Below are 17,052 nucleotides of genomic sequence, written 5' to 3' on the forward strand. Positions count from 1 at the left end.
GACACCGGGAATGTAAGTATGTAGTGTTTGCTTTTTTACATTTACAATGGTAACCAGGGTAAATATCGGGTTACTAAGCGCGGCCCTGCGCTTAGTAACCCGATATTTACCCTGGTTACCAGTAACGACATCGCTGAATCGGCGTCACACACGCCGATTCAGCGATGTCAGCGGGAGATCCAGCGACGAAATAAAGTTCTGGACTTTCCCCAGCGACCAACGATCTCCCAGCAGGGGCCTGATCGTTGGTCGCTGTCACACATAACGATTTCGTTAACGATATCGTTGCTACGTCACAAAAAGCAACGATATCGTTAACGATATCGTTCAGTGTGACAGTACCTTTAGCAATGTAAATCAGATTGGTCTGTGAATCATATAGGTCCTAGAGATTACAATTGTTATAGAAATAACACAGGTACAATGGTGTAATTTTAATTTGATTCACACTTTTAAAAAGAAATAATAAAAGTCATGTTTTAATGCATGCCTTAATTAGGGGTTATTTACCCTCTGGGTAATTCGGTAATATGAATTTTTCATCCCTAAATTGGTCTTTACACTTTTTAGTTCAATTGCCTTTGAACGCAGCTCAGACAACCTGAACTAGTGATAGCAGAGCAACCTCATGTCAGACAATGGTGACCCAGCACAGATATCGCTGGATAGGTGCCTTATAGATGACTTTGGCTTAATTCCATTTAATGATATCCTGACTTCTCATCCATTCCTGAGGGGGGGCTTTTATCAATACCTTCAAGTCAGGCATTTGCTTTACACTGGGCCTACTCCTTGGACTTTACCTTCGACTTCTTCCCTGAAAGATCACTTTTCTTCTCTGCCAGGGAAAACTTCAGTTTATTTCCTCTTTATAAGATGCTCAATAATCCCCCCCTTGGAGAGAACACTCCCATATATGATAAAGTGAGAAAAAGAATTGAAATTCTCTACATCCCCTCAGAAGTGGGATGATGCAATTAGTCTAGTAGAAAAATCCTCTAGATGTGTTAATCACCTAGAGCAGATTAAAACACTGCACCTCAGATGGTATCTCTATCCGTTGAGAATAGCTCACTTCTCCCCAAATTATTCCGCCCTTTGCTGGAGAGGTTGCAAGCAAAAAGGTTCCCTTTACCTTCACACATAACGATATTGTTAACGATATCGTTGCTATTTGTGACGTAGCAACGATATCGTTAATGAAATCGTTATGTGTGACAGCGACCAACGATCAGGCCCCTGCTGGGAGATCGTTGGTCGCTGAATAAAGTCCAGAACTTTATTTCGTCGCTGGACTCCTGCTGACATCGCTGGATCGGCGTGTGTGACACCGATCCAGCGATGTCTTCACTGGTAACCAGGGTAAACATCGGGTAACTAAGCGCAGGGCCGCGCTTAGTAACCCGATGTTTACCCTGGTTACCATGCTAAAAGTAAAAAAAAACAAACACTAGATACTTACCTACCGCTGTCTGTCCTCCAGCGCTGTGCTCTACACTCCTCCTGTACTGGCTGTGAGCCGGAAAGCAGAGCGGTGACGTCACCGCTCTGCTTTCCGGCTCACAGCCAGTACAGGAGGAGAGCAGAGAAGCAGAGCGCAGCGCTGGAGGACAGACAGCGGTAGGTAAGTATCTAGTGTTTGTTTTTTTTTACTTTTAGCATGGTAACCAGGGTAAACATCGGGTTACTAAGCGCGGCCCTGCGCTTAGTTACCCGATGTTTACCCTGGTTACCGGCATCGTTGGTCGCTGGAGAGCGGTCTGTGTGACAGCTCTCCAGCGACCAAACAGCGACGCTGCAGCGATCCGGATCGTTGTCGGTATCGCTGCAGCGTCGCTTAATGTGAAGGGGCCTTAAGGCTACTTTCACACTAGCGTCGTGCACTGCACGTCGCAATGCGTCGTTTAGTAGAAAAAATGCATCCTGCAAAATTGCTTGCAGGATGCATTTTTTCTCCATTGACTAACTAGCGACGCATTGCCACACGTCGCAACCATCGTGTGACGGTTGCGTCGTATTGTGGCGGACCGTCGGCAGCAAAAAACGTTACATCTAACGTTTTTTGCTGCGTTGTATCCGCCATTTCCGCCCGCGCATGCGCGGCCGGAACTCCGCCCCCACCTCCCCGCAACTCACAATGGGGCAGCGGATGTGCTGGAAAAATGCATCCGCTGCCCCCGTTGTGCGGCACAGTATGCGTCGGTACGTCGGGCCGACGCAGCGCAACGGCCCCGTACCGACGCTAGTGTGAAAGTAGCCTTAGGGTTTTTGATCTGTGCTCATACATTTTAGGCCAGAGAATACCCCCAGAACCCAGTCTGGCGGTCTTGCATCTTGGTCTGGACAATTATCCGGTAGAGATGAGGACGGTTCTTTCACATGTTCTGATAGCCACAAGATTTGGTGTTGCTGCAAATTTGAAGTCCCTGAACCCTCCCTGTATTCAAGAGCTACAGGGTAAATTGTCACTTTCAGTACAAATACTTACTAGCTTTTTCTCTTAGGCTACTTTCACACTAGCGTTTTCTGCAATCCGTCACAATGCGTCGTTTTGCAGAAAAAACGCATCCTGCAAAAGTGCTTGCAGGATGCGTTTTTTCCCCATAGACTTGTATTGACGACGCATTTGCGACGGATTGCCACACGTCGCATCCGTTGAGCGACGGATGCGTCGTGCTTTGGCGGACCGTCGGGAGCAAAAAACGCTACATGTAACGTTTTTTGCTCCTGACGGACCGCTTTTTCCGACCGCGCATGCGCGGCCGGAACTCCGCCCCCACCTCACAATGGGGCAGCGGATGCGCCAGAGAAATGCATCCGCTGCCTCCATTGTGCAATGCGTTAAACGCTAGCGTCGGAATCTCTCCCCGACGCATTGCAACGGGGAGATTCCGACGCTAGTGTGAAAGAAGCCTTAAGCAGAAGGAAAAAAAATAATTCGTTCTTGGGCCCTAGCTGGATTCTTCCTTAGCAGCCCCTCTATTGGCCATAACAGATAATGCCCTTCTTCACTGAGTCTAGACTTGCTTGATACTAGGCCCTTTACTTTCTACATCCCCAGTATCACTGTTTATTTGTTTTAGGTCTGTTGCTTGTCTCACTCAACACCTTTCCTTTCCGCCCTCTACCCTTGGTTGTGTTTGTATTTCTTGTTATAACTAGTGATGAGCGAATATACTCGTTACTCAAGATTTCTCAAGTACGCTCGGGTGTCCTCCGAGTATTTTTTAGTTCTCGGAGATTGTTTTTATCGCCGCAGCTGAATGATTTACATCTCTTAGCCAGCTTGATTACATGTGGGGATTCCCTAACAACCAGGCAACCCCCACATGTACTTATGCTGGCTAACAGATGTAAATCATTCAGCTGCAGCAATAAAAACTACATTTCTGAGCACTAAAAAATACTCAGAGGACACATGGGCGTGCTCGGGAAATCTCGAGTAATGAGTATATTCGCTCATCACTAGTTATAACAAAATGAGAGTTCGGACTCAAGTTGTTGCAGGTCAAACTGTTTAGCTCACATTTCTGTAGTTTTAATTTGATATGTGTTGTTGATCTGCGACTCTATGCATTTATTGTACTCTGCTATGTTTTGCTCTCAATAAAAGATTTTGGATAAAAAAAAAGAATGGCTGCTGATGGAGTATATTAGTAAGTGCAACATTGTCATGTCCTCAAAACATTTGTTAAAGACTAGGGGGATTAACCCCTTTAATGAACAAAATTAAATTATTTCCTATTAATTAGAATTTAGGTTATCACAACAAACTAGAAGGATACAGAAGCATAGAGAGAAAGAGCTTGAGATTCATTGTTGCATTTGTGCCTTTTTGTCTCAATTTTTCGCGCTTTTCATGTCTGCCTTATTCTTCTTTGAATGTGTTCTTGTTTTTGTTTTAAAGTCTATTTTCTATGTGCACAACTTTTTCTCTTTATGTTTTTCAATGTGGGTGGAGTTTGGGGTTTCCAGATATTTTTGACAAACTCATCAATTGCAAAAGAAAGTTGCAAACTGCACAAATATACTCTGGTCTCCCCTGGGTTAAATTTATGTATGTCTGAATTTTTAGCGCATCTTTTGCAACACTTTAGCAGAATATGCAGCGTTTTGCACTAAACCATGAAGCATGTATCCAATTTTGGCACAAAAATCCAAATACCACAGGACAAAAAAAGGAAAAGTGACTTCACCATATAAGCAACCGGAGAAAAATGTATCTCAGAATTCAACAATAGTTATAACTCTTATAAAAGTCATAGTCGCTGCCAAAAAGTGTTTCACAACAAGCCGCGCCTGATTACAGAATGTACCGATTACACAATCTTCAATTCACTTAAGGGTCTAAATGACAAGAATATGATACAAGGTATGTCAGGCAAATAAGAAAGCTAGAAAGCTTCTACGAACAAAAATAAGAAATTGGAAACCACAGGCATGGGTTAATCAGCAACCTGCGGCTCTGACATTACACAGCAGAAACATTAGGTACAGTAACATAGCAGCAAGTATACAACATAGAGGTTAGTTGCATAAGTGAAAGGAAGTGGCAAGCCAGCTCATCTATTAGAGTAAGAGCCACGTGCTACTCAATGTCAAGGAGGATCCTTACAGGCTTTATATTTTTTGGGAAAAAAAAACAAATGCACCTCAGAAAAGAGAAAACATTATGCGTATGATGGAAATAATTTGTAAAGAGCTTTCTTCCTAACATGAGTGCTATAATCATCCAGTGCCATAGACCGTAAAACTGTCCCCCAATGCTATTCACAGTAATAGTATCCCTCTTCTATGCCCCACATAGTAAGTGTTCCCCCTTATCCTTCACATAGTAATAATGCCCATCTTGTGTTCTCTATTGTAAGTGTCCCCTCTGTGCCTCCACATAGTAATAATGCCCACATTGTGTACTGTATTGTAACAGTGTCCCTTCTGTGCCTCCACATAGTAATAATGCCCACATTGTGTACTGCATTGTAACAGTGTCCCCTCTGTGCCTCCACATAGTAATAATGCCCACATTGTGTACTGTATTGTAACAGTGTCCCCTCTGTGCCTCCACATAGTAATAATGCCCACATTGTGTACTGCATTGTAACAGTGTCCCCTCTGTGCCTCCACATAGTAATAATGCCCACATTGTGTACTGTATTGTAACAGTGTCGCCTCTGTGCCTCCACATAGTAATAATGCCCACAGTGCACTGTATTGTAACAGTGTCGCCTCTGTGCCTCCACATAGTAATAATGCCCACATTGTGTACTGTATTGTAACAGTGTCCCCTCTGTGCCTCCACATAGTAATAATGCCCACATTGTGTACTGTATTGTAACAGTGTCCCTTCTGTGCCTCCACATAGTAATAATGCCCACATTGTGTACTGTATTGTAACAGTGTCCCTTCTGTGCCTCCACATAGTAATAATGCCCACATTGTGTACTGCATTGTAACAGTGTCCCCTCTGTGCCTCCACATAGTAATAATGCCCACATTGTGTACTGTATTGTAACAGTGTCCCCTCTGTGCCTCCACATAGTAATAATGCCCACATTGTGTACTGCATTGTAACAGTGTCCCCTCTGTGCCTCCACATAGTAATAATGCCCACATTGTGTACTGTATTGTAACAGTGTCGCCTCTGTGCCTCCACATAGTAATAATGCCCACAGTGCACTGTATTGTAACAGTGTCGCCTCTGTGCCTCCACATAGTAATAATGCCCACATTGTGTACTGTATTGTAACAGTGTCCCCTCTGTGCCTCCACATAGTAATAATGCCCACATTGTGTACTGTATTGTAAGTGTCCCCCTGTGCCTCCACAGAGTAATAATGTCCACATTGTGTACTGTATTGTAACAGTGTCCCCTCTGTGCCTCCACATAGTAATAATGCCCACATTGTGTACTGTATTGTAACAGTGTCGCCTCTGTGCCTCCACATAGTAATAATGCCCACAGTGCACTGTATTGTAACAGTGTCGCCTCTGTGCCTCCACATAGTAATAATGCCCACATTGTGTACTGTATTGTAACAGTGTCCCCTCTGTGCCTCCACATAGTAATAATGCCCACATTGTGTACTGTATTGTAAGTGTCCCCCTGTGCCTCCACAGAGTAATAATGTCCACATTGTGTACTGTATTGTAACAGTGTCGCCTCTGTGCCTCCACATAGTAATAATGCCCACAGTGCACTGTATTGTAACAGTGTCCCCTCTGTGCCTCCACATAGTAATAATGCCCACATTGTGTACTGTATTGTAACAGTGTCCCCTCTGTGCCTCCACATAGTAATAATGCCCACATTGTGTACTGCATTGTAACAGTGTCCCCTCTGTGCCTCCACATAGTAATAATGCCCACATTGTGTACTGTATTGTAACAGTGTCGCCTCTGTGCCTCCACATAGTAATAATGCCCACATTGTGTACTGCATTGTAACAGTGTCCCCTCTGTGCCTCCACATAGTAATAATGCCCACATTGTGTACTGTATTGTAACAGTGTCCCCTCTGTGCCTCCACATAGTAATAATGCCCACATTGTGTACTGCATTGTAACAGTGTCCCCTCTGTGCCTCCACATAGTAATAATGCCCACATTGTGTACTGTATTGTAACAGTGTCGCCTCTGTGCCTCCACATAGTAATAATGCCCACAGTGCACTGTATTGTAACAGTGTCGCCTCTGTGCCTCCACATAGTAATAATGCCCACATTGTGTACAGTATTGTAACAGTGTCCCCTCTGTGCCTCCACATAGTAATAATGCCCACATTGTGTACTGTATTGTAAGTGTCCCCCTGTGCCTCCAGAGTAATAATGTCCACATTGTGTACTGTATTGTAACAGTGTCCCCTCTGTGCCTCCACATAGTAATAATGCCCACATTGTGTACTGTATTGTAACAGTGTCGCCTCTGTGCCTCCACATAGTAATAATGCCCACAGTGCACTGTATTGTAACAGTGTCGCCTCTGTGCCTCCACATAGTAATAATGCCCACATTGTGTACTGTATTGTAACAGTGTCCCCTCTGTGCCTCCACATAGTAATAATGCCCACATTGTGTACTGTATTGTAAGTGTCCCCCTGTGCCTCCACAGAGTAATAATGTCCACATTGTGTACTGTATTGTAACAGTGTCGCCTCTGTGCCTCCACATAGTAATAATGCCCACAGTGCACTGTATTGTAACAGTGTCGCCTCTGTGCCTCCACATAGTAATAATGCCCACATTGTGTACTGTATTGTAAGTGTCCCCCTGTGACTCCACAGAGTAATAATGTCCACATTGTGTACTGTATTGTAACAGTGTCCCCTCTGTGCCTCCACATAGTAATAATGCCCACATTGTGCACTGTATTGTAAGTGTCCCTTCTGTGCCTCCACATAGTAATAATGCCCACATTGTGTACTGCATTGTAACAGTGTCCCCTCTGTGCCTCCACATAGTAATAATGCCCACATTGTGTACTGTATTGTAAGTGTCCCCTCTGTGCCTCCACATAGTAATAATGCCCACATTGTGTACTGTATTGTAACAGTGTCCCCTCTGTGCCTCCACATAGTAATAATGCCCACATTGTGTACTGTATTGTAAGTGTCCCCCCTGTGCCTCCACATAGTAATAATGCCCACAGTGCACTGTATTGTAACAGTGTCGCCTCTGTGCCTCCACATAGTAATAATGCCCACATTGTGTACTGTATTGTAACAGTGTCCCCTCTGTGCCTCCACATAGTAATAATGCCCACATTGTGTACTGTATTGTAAGTGTCCCCCTGTGCCTCCACAGAGTAATAATGTCCACATTGTGTACTGTATTGTAACAGTGTCGCCTCTGTGCCTCCACATAGTAATAATGCCCACAGTGCACTGTATTGTAACAGTGTCGCCTCTGTGCCTCCACATAGTAATAATGCCCACATTGTGTACTGTATTGTAACAGTGTCCCCTCTGTGCCTCCACATAGTAATAATGCCCACATTGTGTACTGCATTGTAACAGTGTCCCCTCTGTGCCTCCACATAGTAATAATGCCCACATTGTGTACTGTATTGTAACAGTGTCGCCTCTGTGCCTCCACATAGTAATAATGCCCACATTGTGTACTGCATTGTAACAGTGTCCCCTCTGTGCCTCCACATAGTAATAATGCCCACATTGTGTACTGTATTGTAACAGTGTCCCCTCTGTGCCTCCACATAGTAATAATGCCCACATTGTGTACTGCATTGTAACAGTGTCCCCTCTGTGCCTCCACATAGTAATAATGCCCACATTGTGTACTGTATTGTAAGTGTCCCCCTGTGCCTCCAGAGTAATAATGTCCACATTGTGTACTGTATTGTAACAGTGTCCCCTCTGTGCCTCCACATAGTAATAATGCCCACATTGTGTACTGTATTGTAACAGTGTCGCCTCTGTGCCTCCACATAGTAATAATGCCCACAGTGCACTGTATTGTAACAGTGTCGCCTCTGTGCCTCCACATAGTAATAATGCCCACATTGTGTACTGTATTGTAACAGTGTCCCCTCTGTGCCTCCACATAGTAATAATGCCCACATTGTGTACTGTATTGTAAGTGTCCCCCTGTGCCTCCACAGAGTAATAATGTCCACATTGTGTACTGTATTGTAACAGTGTCGCCTCTGTGCCTCCACATAGTAATAATGCCCACAGTGCACTGTATTGTAACAGTGTCGCCTCTGTGCCTCCACATAGTAATAATGCCCACATTGTGTACTGTATTGTAAGTGTCCCCCTGTGACTCCACAGAGTAATAATGTCCACATTGTGTACTGTATTGTAACAGTGTCCCCTCTGTGCCTCCACATAGTAATAATGCCCACATTGTGCACTGTATTGTAAGTGTCCCTTCTGTGCCTCCACATAGTAATAATGCCCACATTGTGTACTGCATTGTAACAGTGTCCCCTCTGTGCCTCCACATAGTAATAATGCCCACATTGTGTACTGTATTGTAAGTGTCCCCTCTGTGCCTCCACATAGTAATAATGCCCACATTGTGTACTGTATTGTAAGTGTCCCCCCTGTGCCTCCACATAGTAATAATGCCCACATTGTGTACTGTATTGTAAGTGTCCCCTCTGTGCCTCCACATAGTAATAATGCCCACATTGTGTACTGTATTGTAAGTGTCCCCTCTGTGACTCCACATAGTAATAATGCCCAGTGTTCTGTATTTTAAGCGTCCCCTCTGTGCCTCCATACTAATAATGCCCCCATTGTGTCTTGTTTTGTAAGTGGCCCCTCTGTGCCTCCACATTAGTAATAATGCCCCCATTTGTCCTGCATTGTAACAGTGTCCCCTCTGTAGCTACATAGTAATAATGCCCCCATTGTGTACTGTATTGTAAATGTCCCCTCTGTGCCTCCAGAGTAATAATGCCCCCATTGTTTTGCCCCATAGTAATAGTGCCCCCTTTGTTCTTCTACATAGTAATACTGTCCCCTTTGTGCCTCCACATAGTATTAATGACCCCATTGTGCCTTCACATAGTAAGTGTTCTCATCATGCTTCCACATAATAATGCACTCATTGTGCCTCCACATAATAATAAAGCCCTCTCTGTACCTTCATATAGTCATGATGCCCCATTGTGACTCCACATAGTAATAATGGCCTCTCTGTGCATTCTTATAGTACTGTAGTAGCGCCCCATTATGCTGCAAGAACAATATAACAATAATGTCCCCAGTATTCCTCCATATAATAATGCGCCATTGTTCCTCCATAAACTAAAATAAGTCCTCTGTATTGCCCCATACAATAGTTACTTCCATCTTGAGTCCTCACTTGCCTTGGTAATAAAAAAACAAAAACCTGTCCTTACCCTGCTCCCAAAACAAATGGTGGAGAATTCTGAGCCAACATATGACCATGAATACTAACAAGAGTAATAAGGACAGACTGTGTTACTAATATAAGGATTGTTTATTTACAAGCTGTTACATGAGTGTCTACAAATTATCAGAAACATACAGGATAGCGTCAATGAGATCTCCAGTCTTCCTTAAAGCTTTTACTGCCACGTTCCTCTCCACTGATAGTTGATCCATCAGCACCTCAATGTCTCTGACATCCAAGCCAGTTTCATCTTCAGCTACTTCTCCAAATGCCTGAAACACCGCTCCGTTGGCCAAAAAAGAAGATATATTGTCCTTCGTTACTACCTTTCCTGAACAAATCAGTCTTATCTTCTCTGGGGGAATTCTTAGGTGGTGGCATAGGATCAAGAAGGTTTCTTCCCCACTTTCACTCTTCGGTACCTTGACTTCTGATCTTCCAAGTTTGTTTTTTAATTTTATTGTAAAGTGACATTCTGATTGCTCGTTCTGAAGATGCGTTCCTTCCATTGACAAGTGGAATTTATGGCCAAGCTAGAATTCTATTTGCATTCCTTGGTACCGTGCACAAACAGAAATGGTCAGAATTAGAATAATACATTTAGGCCTGGAAATATTACATAAGACATTTAGCAACAATAATTTACAGAATAATTTATCATGAGTTTGAGGTCTACATTGCCCTTGAACAGTTGATTCTACAACACTCTCCAGGCAAGATATAAAATTAAAAAAATTATGGAAACACAGCAAATTCAGATGGTCATGTATCACAGTATGCTCACAGGCCACAATGTATGGACTGGCCATGGGTCACCGGCCGCGAACTGGACAGCCTCATAGGCATATGTAAGGCTGTCAAGTTCAGGTCAGGAGACACAGGGTGATTACTGCAGTCCCTGCTCAGACTGTGATACACACACGTTTGCCAAGGCAAACAGGATCATGCGGTGCATTAAAAGAGGTCTGGATACACATGATGAGAGCATTATACTGCCTCTGTACAAATCCCTAGTTAGGCCGCACATGGAGTACTGTGTCCAGTTTTGGGCACCGGTGCTCAGGAAGGATATAATGGGACTAGAGAGAGTACAAAGGAGGGCAACAAAATTAATAAAGGGGATGGGAGAACTACAATACCCAGATAGATTAGCGAAATTAGGATTATTTAGTCTAGAAAAAAGACGACTGAGGGGCGACCTAATAACCATGTATAAGTATATAAGGGGACAATACAAATATCTCGCTGAGGATCTGTTTATACCAAGGAAGGTGACGGGCACAAGGGGGCATTCTTTGCGTCTGGAGGAGAGAAGGTTTTTCCACCAACATAGAAGAGGATTCTTTACTGTTAGGGCGGTGAGAATCTGGAATTGCTTGCCTGAGGAGGTGGTGATGGCGAACTCAGTCGAGGGGTTCAAGAGAGGCCTGGATGTCTTCCTGGAGCAGAACAATATTGTATCATACAATTATTAGGTTCTGTAGAAGGACGTAGATCTGGGGATTTATTATGATGGAATATAGGCTGAACTGGATGGACAAATGTCTTTTTTCGGCCTTACTATGTTACTATGTAATTCAGCCTAAGCCGTTGGCTAGCACTTTTTTGAAAGGTGTTTAAGTGTGGTTTAAAAAATGAATAAAGAAGCAATACTTACCCCTCCCCAATTCCCCATCACTTCTATTCTAACCAGGTCACCACTGCCGTCAATCACTGACTGAGCAGGCTTTTCACTAATGTATGGCAGGGGTAATGAACCTTCAGCCCATGGGCCATAAATGGCCTGTGACGTCCTTTCCTCCACCCCAGGCAGATTACCAGAAGTACTCAGGTAAAAATTGCATTTCCCTGGGATTGCACCAGACTGACTGACTACTTGTTCTTAGTCATAGCATGGTATATACTAATATACTAAGACTAAGAACAAGTAGTCAGTAAGTCTGGTGCAATCCCAGCGATATGCAATTTTTACTAATACGATAAAAAACAATTTTGAGCAAAAAACATTTTTTTAAATAAATAGTTGTTTTTAACACTTGCCCTTCTGGATCTGTTGCTGAACATAGTGCTCCATGCAGTATTATGGGCACCATAGATTGCTCCATACAGAATAATGGACTCCATATATTGTTTCATCCAGAATGGGCCCCATATAATGGGCCATCCAGAATGGGCCCCATATAATGGGCCATCCAGAATGGGCCCCATATAATGGGCCATCCAGAATGGGCCCCATATAATGGGCCATCCAGAATGGGCCCCATATAATGGGCCATCCAGAATGGGCCCCATATAATGGGCCATCCAGAATGGGCCCCATATAATGGGCCATCCAGAATGGGCCCCATATAATGGGCCATCCAGAATGGGCCCCATATAATGGGCCATACATAAAAAATAATTACTAAGAAATAAGAGGATGGATAGCACTCACCGATCCTTTTAAAATTCCATGCTTTATTAAAACCATTAAAACATCATGGCCAGGAGAGGGGATTTAGGTGTGTACGAGCCAGTGCTGACGACGGCCATTTCGCCACAATGTTTTAATGGTTTGAATAAAGCATGGAATTTTAAAAAAAGGATCGGTGAGAGCTGTCCATCCTCTTATTTCTTATGATATACAATGATGTTCTTCCTGGACAAGCCCCGGGGATCCTGAGGCATAGCCTGCACTTTCTAATCACACCTGTGACACAAAGACTTTGCCGCAGAGTGGTGCGGTCAACTTTTTTCTTCAAACTGTGGATAAAAAAATAAATAACCAAATACTCACCTCTCCTCGTTCTGGTCTTCTCAGTGTCTGCTGACCCTTGCAGTGCAGAGCTGTAGTGACGTCACCTTGGCCTCTGCCCAGAAACCGCAGCTGCAGAGGAACAGGGAGAGATAAGTATTTGAAACAGTTAAAAGCACCATGGGTGAGCCCAGTGGAAGAGCCCGCGCTGGTATTGGCCCCTAGTTCACAGGCCCCATAGTGTGCCAGTGTCCCCAACGGCAAGTGGGCCCCTGCTTGCTCAGGGTCCCGGCCCGAGTGCGCCGGGTGGTGACTCCAGCCCTTCTCAAAAGTCATCAACAGGTCATGTTTTCAGGATTTCCTTAGTATTGTCCAGGTGATATCTGCCCAGGCAACAATTCTTTCACCTGTGCAATACTAAGGAAATCCTGAAAACACAATCTGTTGGTGGTTCCTGAGGACTGGAGATGTGGAACACTGATCTAGGGACATGAGGTGAGTGACTGCCACCTCTGCACCATTTTAGTTATGCTCCTGGCTCTGATAACCTGGGAAAATACAGACAATACCTACAGGACACTCTATATGACTGCACATTGCAGAACTGTGACTGTGCGATCCGCACACGGTGACAATTCTTCTGTCCCCCCCATGAAGGTGAGCGGTCATGAGCCCGTACATAAGCGGATTCCATATTTGTGGTCATGTGCCAACTAGACACCTGCACGTGACTGCCAGTATGGAATTCGCATATGTGACAGCCCCCCTGCATGGGGAACACAGAGGAATCCTGACAGTGTGCAGGGAACACAGGGGAATCGTGACAGTATGCAGGGAACACGGGGGGATCATGACAGTGTGCAGGGGAAAAGGGGAATTGTGACAGTGTGCAGGGAACACGGGGGAATCGTGACAGTATGCAGGGAACACGGGGGGAATCGTGACAGTGTGCAGGGAACACGGGGGAATCGTGACAGTATGCAGGGAACACGGGGGGAATCGTGACAGTGTGCAGGGAACACGGGGAATCGTGACAGTGTGCAGACTTTTCATTTCAGCACAGACAATTATATCTCTATATATAATTGTCTAAGGGGTACTTCCGTCTTTCTGTCCTCAACTTCCGTAACGGAAATCCCGCGTTGCTGATTGGTCTCGGCAGCTGCCTGTTATGGCTGCCGCGACCAATCAGCGATGGGCACAGTCCGATTAGTCCCTCCCCTACAGTCACAGTGCCCGTTGCCCGCTCCATACTCCCCGCAGTCAGTGTCCCCAGAGCACGCTCCATACTCCCCGCAGTCAGTGTCCCCGGCGCCCGCTCCATACTCCCCGCAGTCAGTGTCCCCGGCGCTCCGCTCCATACTCCCCGCAGTCAATGTCCACGGCGCTCCGCTCCATACTCCCCGGTCCATACTCCCCGCAGTCAGTGCCCGCTCCATACTCCCCGGTCCATACTCCCCGCAGTCACCGCTCACACAGGGTTAATGCCAGCGGTAACGAAAAGCGTTATGCCACGGGTAACGCACTCCGTATCCGCTGCTATTAACCCTGTGTGACCAAGTTTTTACTACTGATGCTGCCTATGCGGCATCAATAGTAAAAAGATGTACTGTTAAAAATAATAAAAAAACAAAAAACCTGCTATTTTCACCTTTCGCCGTCGGACGATGCGCTCGCGCCGACCGCCATCTTCCGTTCCCAGAGATGCATTGCGAACTTACCCAGAAGAGTTAGCGGTCTCGCGAGACCGCCAAGTCATCTGGTTAATTTCGCAATGCATATTGGGATTGGAAGATGGCGGCCGCATCACACAGCTTCGCTGGATCCCAGGGGTGAGTATATAACTATTTTTTATTTTAATTATTTTTTTTTAACAGGGATATGGTGCCCACAATGCTAAATACTGCGTGGGCAGTGTTATATACCTACGTGACTGGCCAATATACTACGTCACTGGGCAATATACTACGTCACTGGGCAATATACTACGTGGCTGGGCAATCTACTACGTGACTGAGCAATATACTACGTGACTGGGCAATATACTACGTGGCTGAGCAATATACTACGTGACTGGGCAATATACTACGTGGCTGAGCAATATACTACGTGACTGGGCAATATACTACGTGGCTTGGCAATATACTTCGTTGCCTGGCAATATACTACGTGACTGGGCAATCTACTACGTGACTGAGCAATATACTACGTGGCTGTGCAATATATTACGTGGCTGGGCAATATACTACGTGGCTGGGCAATATACTACGTGACTGAGCAATATACTACGTGACTGGGCAATCTACTACGTGACTGTGCAATATACTACGTGGCTGAGCAATATACTACGTGACTGGGCAATATACTACGTGGCTGGGCAATATACTACGTGACTGGGCAATATACTACGTGGCTTGGCAATATAGTACGTGGCTTGGCAATATACTACGTGGCTGGCAAATATACTACATGGCTGGCCAATATACTACGTGGCTGGCCAATATACTACGTGGCTGGGCAATATACTACGTGGACATGCATATTCTAGAATACCCGATGCGTTAGAATCGGGCCACCTTCTAGTATATATATATATATATATATTTATTTATTATATATATATATATAAAATTGTCTAGGGGTCACTTCCGTCTGTCTGTCCTTCTGTCTGTCAAGGATATTCATTGGTCGCGGCCTGTCTGTCATGGAAATCCAAGTCGCTGATTGGTCGTGGCTGTTTTGCGGCGACAAATCAGCGACGGGCACAGTCCGGAAGAAAATGGCCACTCCTTACTCCCCGCAGTCAGTGCCCGGCTTCCGCATACTCCCCTCTGGTCACCGCTAACACAGGGTTAATGCCGGTGGTAACGGACCGCGTTATGCCGCGGGTAACGCACTCCGTTACCGCTGCTATTAACCCTGTGTGTCCCCAACTTTTTACTATTGATGCTGCCTATGCGGCATCAATAGTAAAAAATGTAATGTTAAAAATAATAAAAAAACAAAAAAACCTGCTATTCTCACCCTCTGTTGTCCGCCGAGCCGCTCGCGCCGGCTGCCATCTTCCATTCCCTGCGATGCATTGCGAAATTACCCAGAAGACTTAGCAGCCTCGCAAGACCGCTAAGTCATCTGGGTAATTTCACAATGCATCCTCGGAATGGAAGATGGCGGCAGCCGCACGCCTATCGCCAGAGCTCCGCTGGACCCCAAGAGGTGAGTATATAACTTTTTTTTATTTTAATTATTTTTTTAGGGATATGGTGCCCACACTGCTGTATACTACGTGGGCTGTGTTACATACTATGTGGGCTGTGTGATATACTACATGAATGGGCAATATACTACATGGCTCTGTGCTGTATACTACGTCGCTGTACAATATACTACGTGGCTCTGTGCTGTATACTACGTGGCTCTGTGCTGTATACTACGTGGCTGGGCAATATACTACGTGTCTGTGCTGTATAGTACGTCGCTGGGCAATATACTACGTCGCTGGGCAATATACTACGTGACTGGGCAATATACTACGTGACTGGGCAATATACTACGTGGCTCTGTGCTGTATACTACGTCACTGGGCAATATACTACGTCGCTGTGCAATATACTACGTGATTGGGCAATATACTATGTGGACATGCATATTCTAGAATACCCGATGCGTTAGAATCGGGCCACCATCTAGTATATGTATGTGTATATATATATATATATATATATATATAATGATGGCTGGCTGTATTCACTTAGCAGTGTCAGATCTGGGCTGGCAGATGCCCTACAGTGGTATAACAAGCAGTTGGACGCGTTTACAAATATTTCCAGATTTTACATAGCGCCGACTTCTACATCCAGATAATTTCCTGAAAAGGGGTAATAATGATGATAAATAATTATTCACCACAAACATTTGCTTACATTCAGCCTCCCAGCACTGTCCAGGATTCTCACAGTCACTGGGCAGCAGAGCTTTCCTGCCTCCAGCACACACTTCCTGCAGCGACCGTCTCCACAACACAAGGCAACGATTCTGCATCATAGAATCGTAGAATCAGCAGCATTTAGGTTTGGATATTTTCTAATAAATAATAGAAAAAAAATTTGCTTTTTTTTATTTTCCTTTACTTTTGCTCTGTAAATTCATAATTATTACCAATGATTTAGTAAAAGCAATGCTGAATCTGCTGCTTGCAGGGCACAGACGTGTTTTATACTTTTGGGGGATTATAGTGACCTCTCGTGGTACTAAGGTATATTACACGCATGCATTCCTGGTAGTGATGAGGGAACCTGCTAACCGAGTGTCTTTAGCCTATGTGCACACGTAGAATGGTCCACTGTGGATTTTTCCGCAGTGGATTTGATAAATCTGCAGGGCAAAAACGCTGTGTTTCGCTGCTGATTTATCGCGGATTTACCGCTTTTTTTTTTTGCGG

The 17,052-nt window shown here is 44.8% G+C and overlaps 1 long non-coding RNA gene across 1 annotated transcript; it reads right to left on the reverse strand.

Moving 5' to 3' along the window:
• Window positions 1-9,945: 9,945 nt before the first annotated feature.
• LOC138662003 (uncharacterized) lies at window positions 9,946-16,639 on the reverse strand. Its single transcript, XR_011317994.1, has 3 exons — window positions 16,535-16,639; window positions 12,654-12,743; window positions 9,946-10,430 (listed from the first exon to the last, which is right to left on the reverse strand). It is a non-coding gene; the product is annotated as an uncharacterized lncRNA (long non-coding RNA).
• Between the last annotated feature and the right edge of the window lie 413 nt (window positions 16,640-17,052).

Source organism: Ranitomeya imitator, chromosome 2 (assembly GCF_032444005.1).
Source record: "Ranitomeya imitator isolate aRanImi1 chromosome 2, aRanImi1.pri, whole genome shotgun sequence".
In the NCBI taxonomy this organism is placed as follows: domain Eukaryota; kingdom Metazoa; phylum Chordata; class Amphibia; order Anura; family Dendrobatidae; genus Ranitomeya; species Ranitomeya imitator.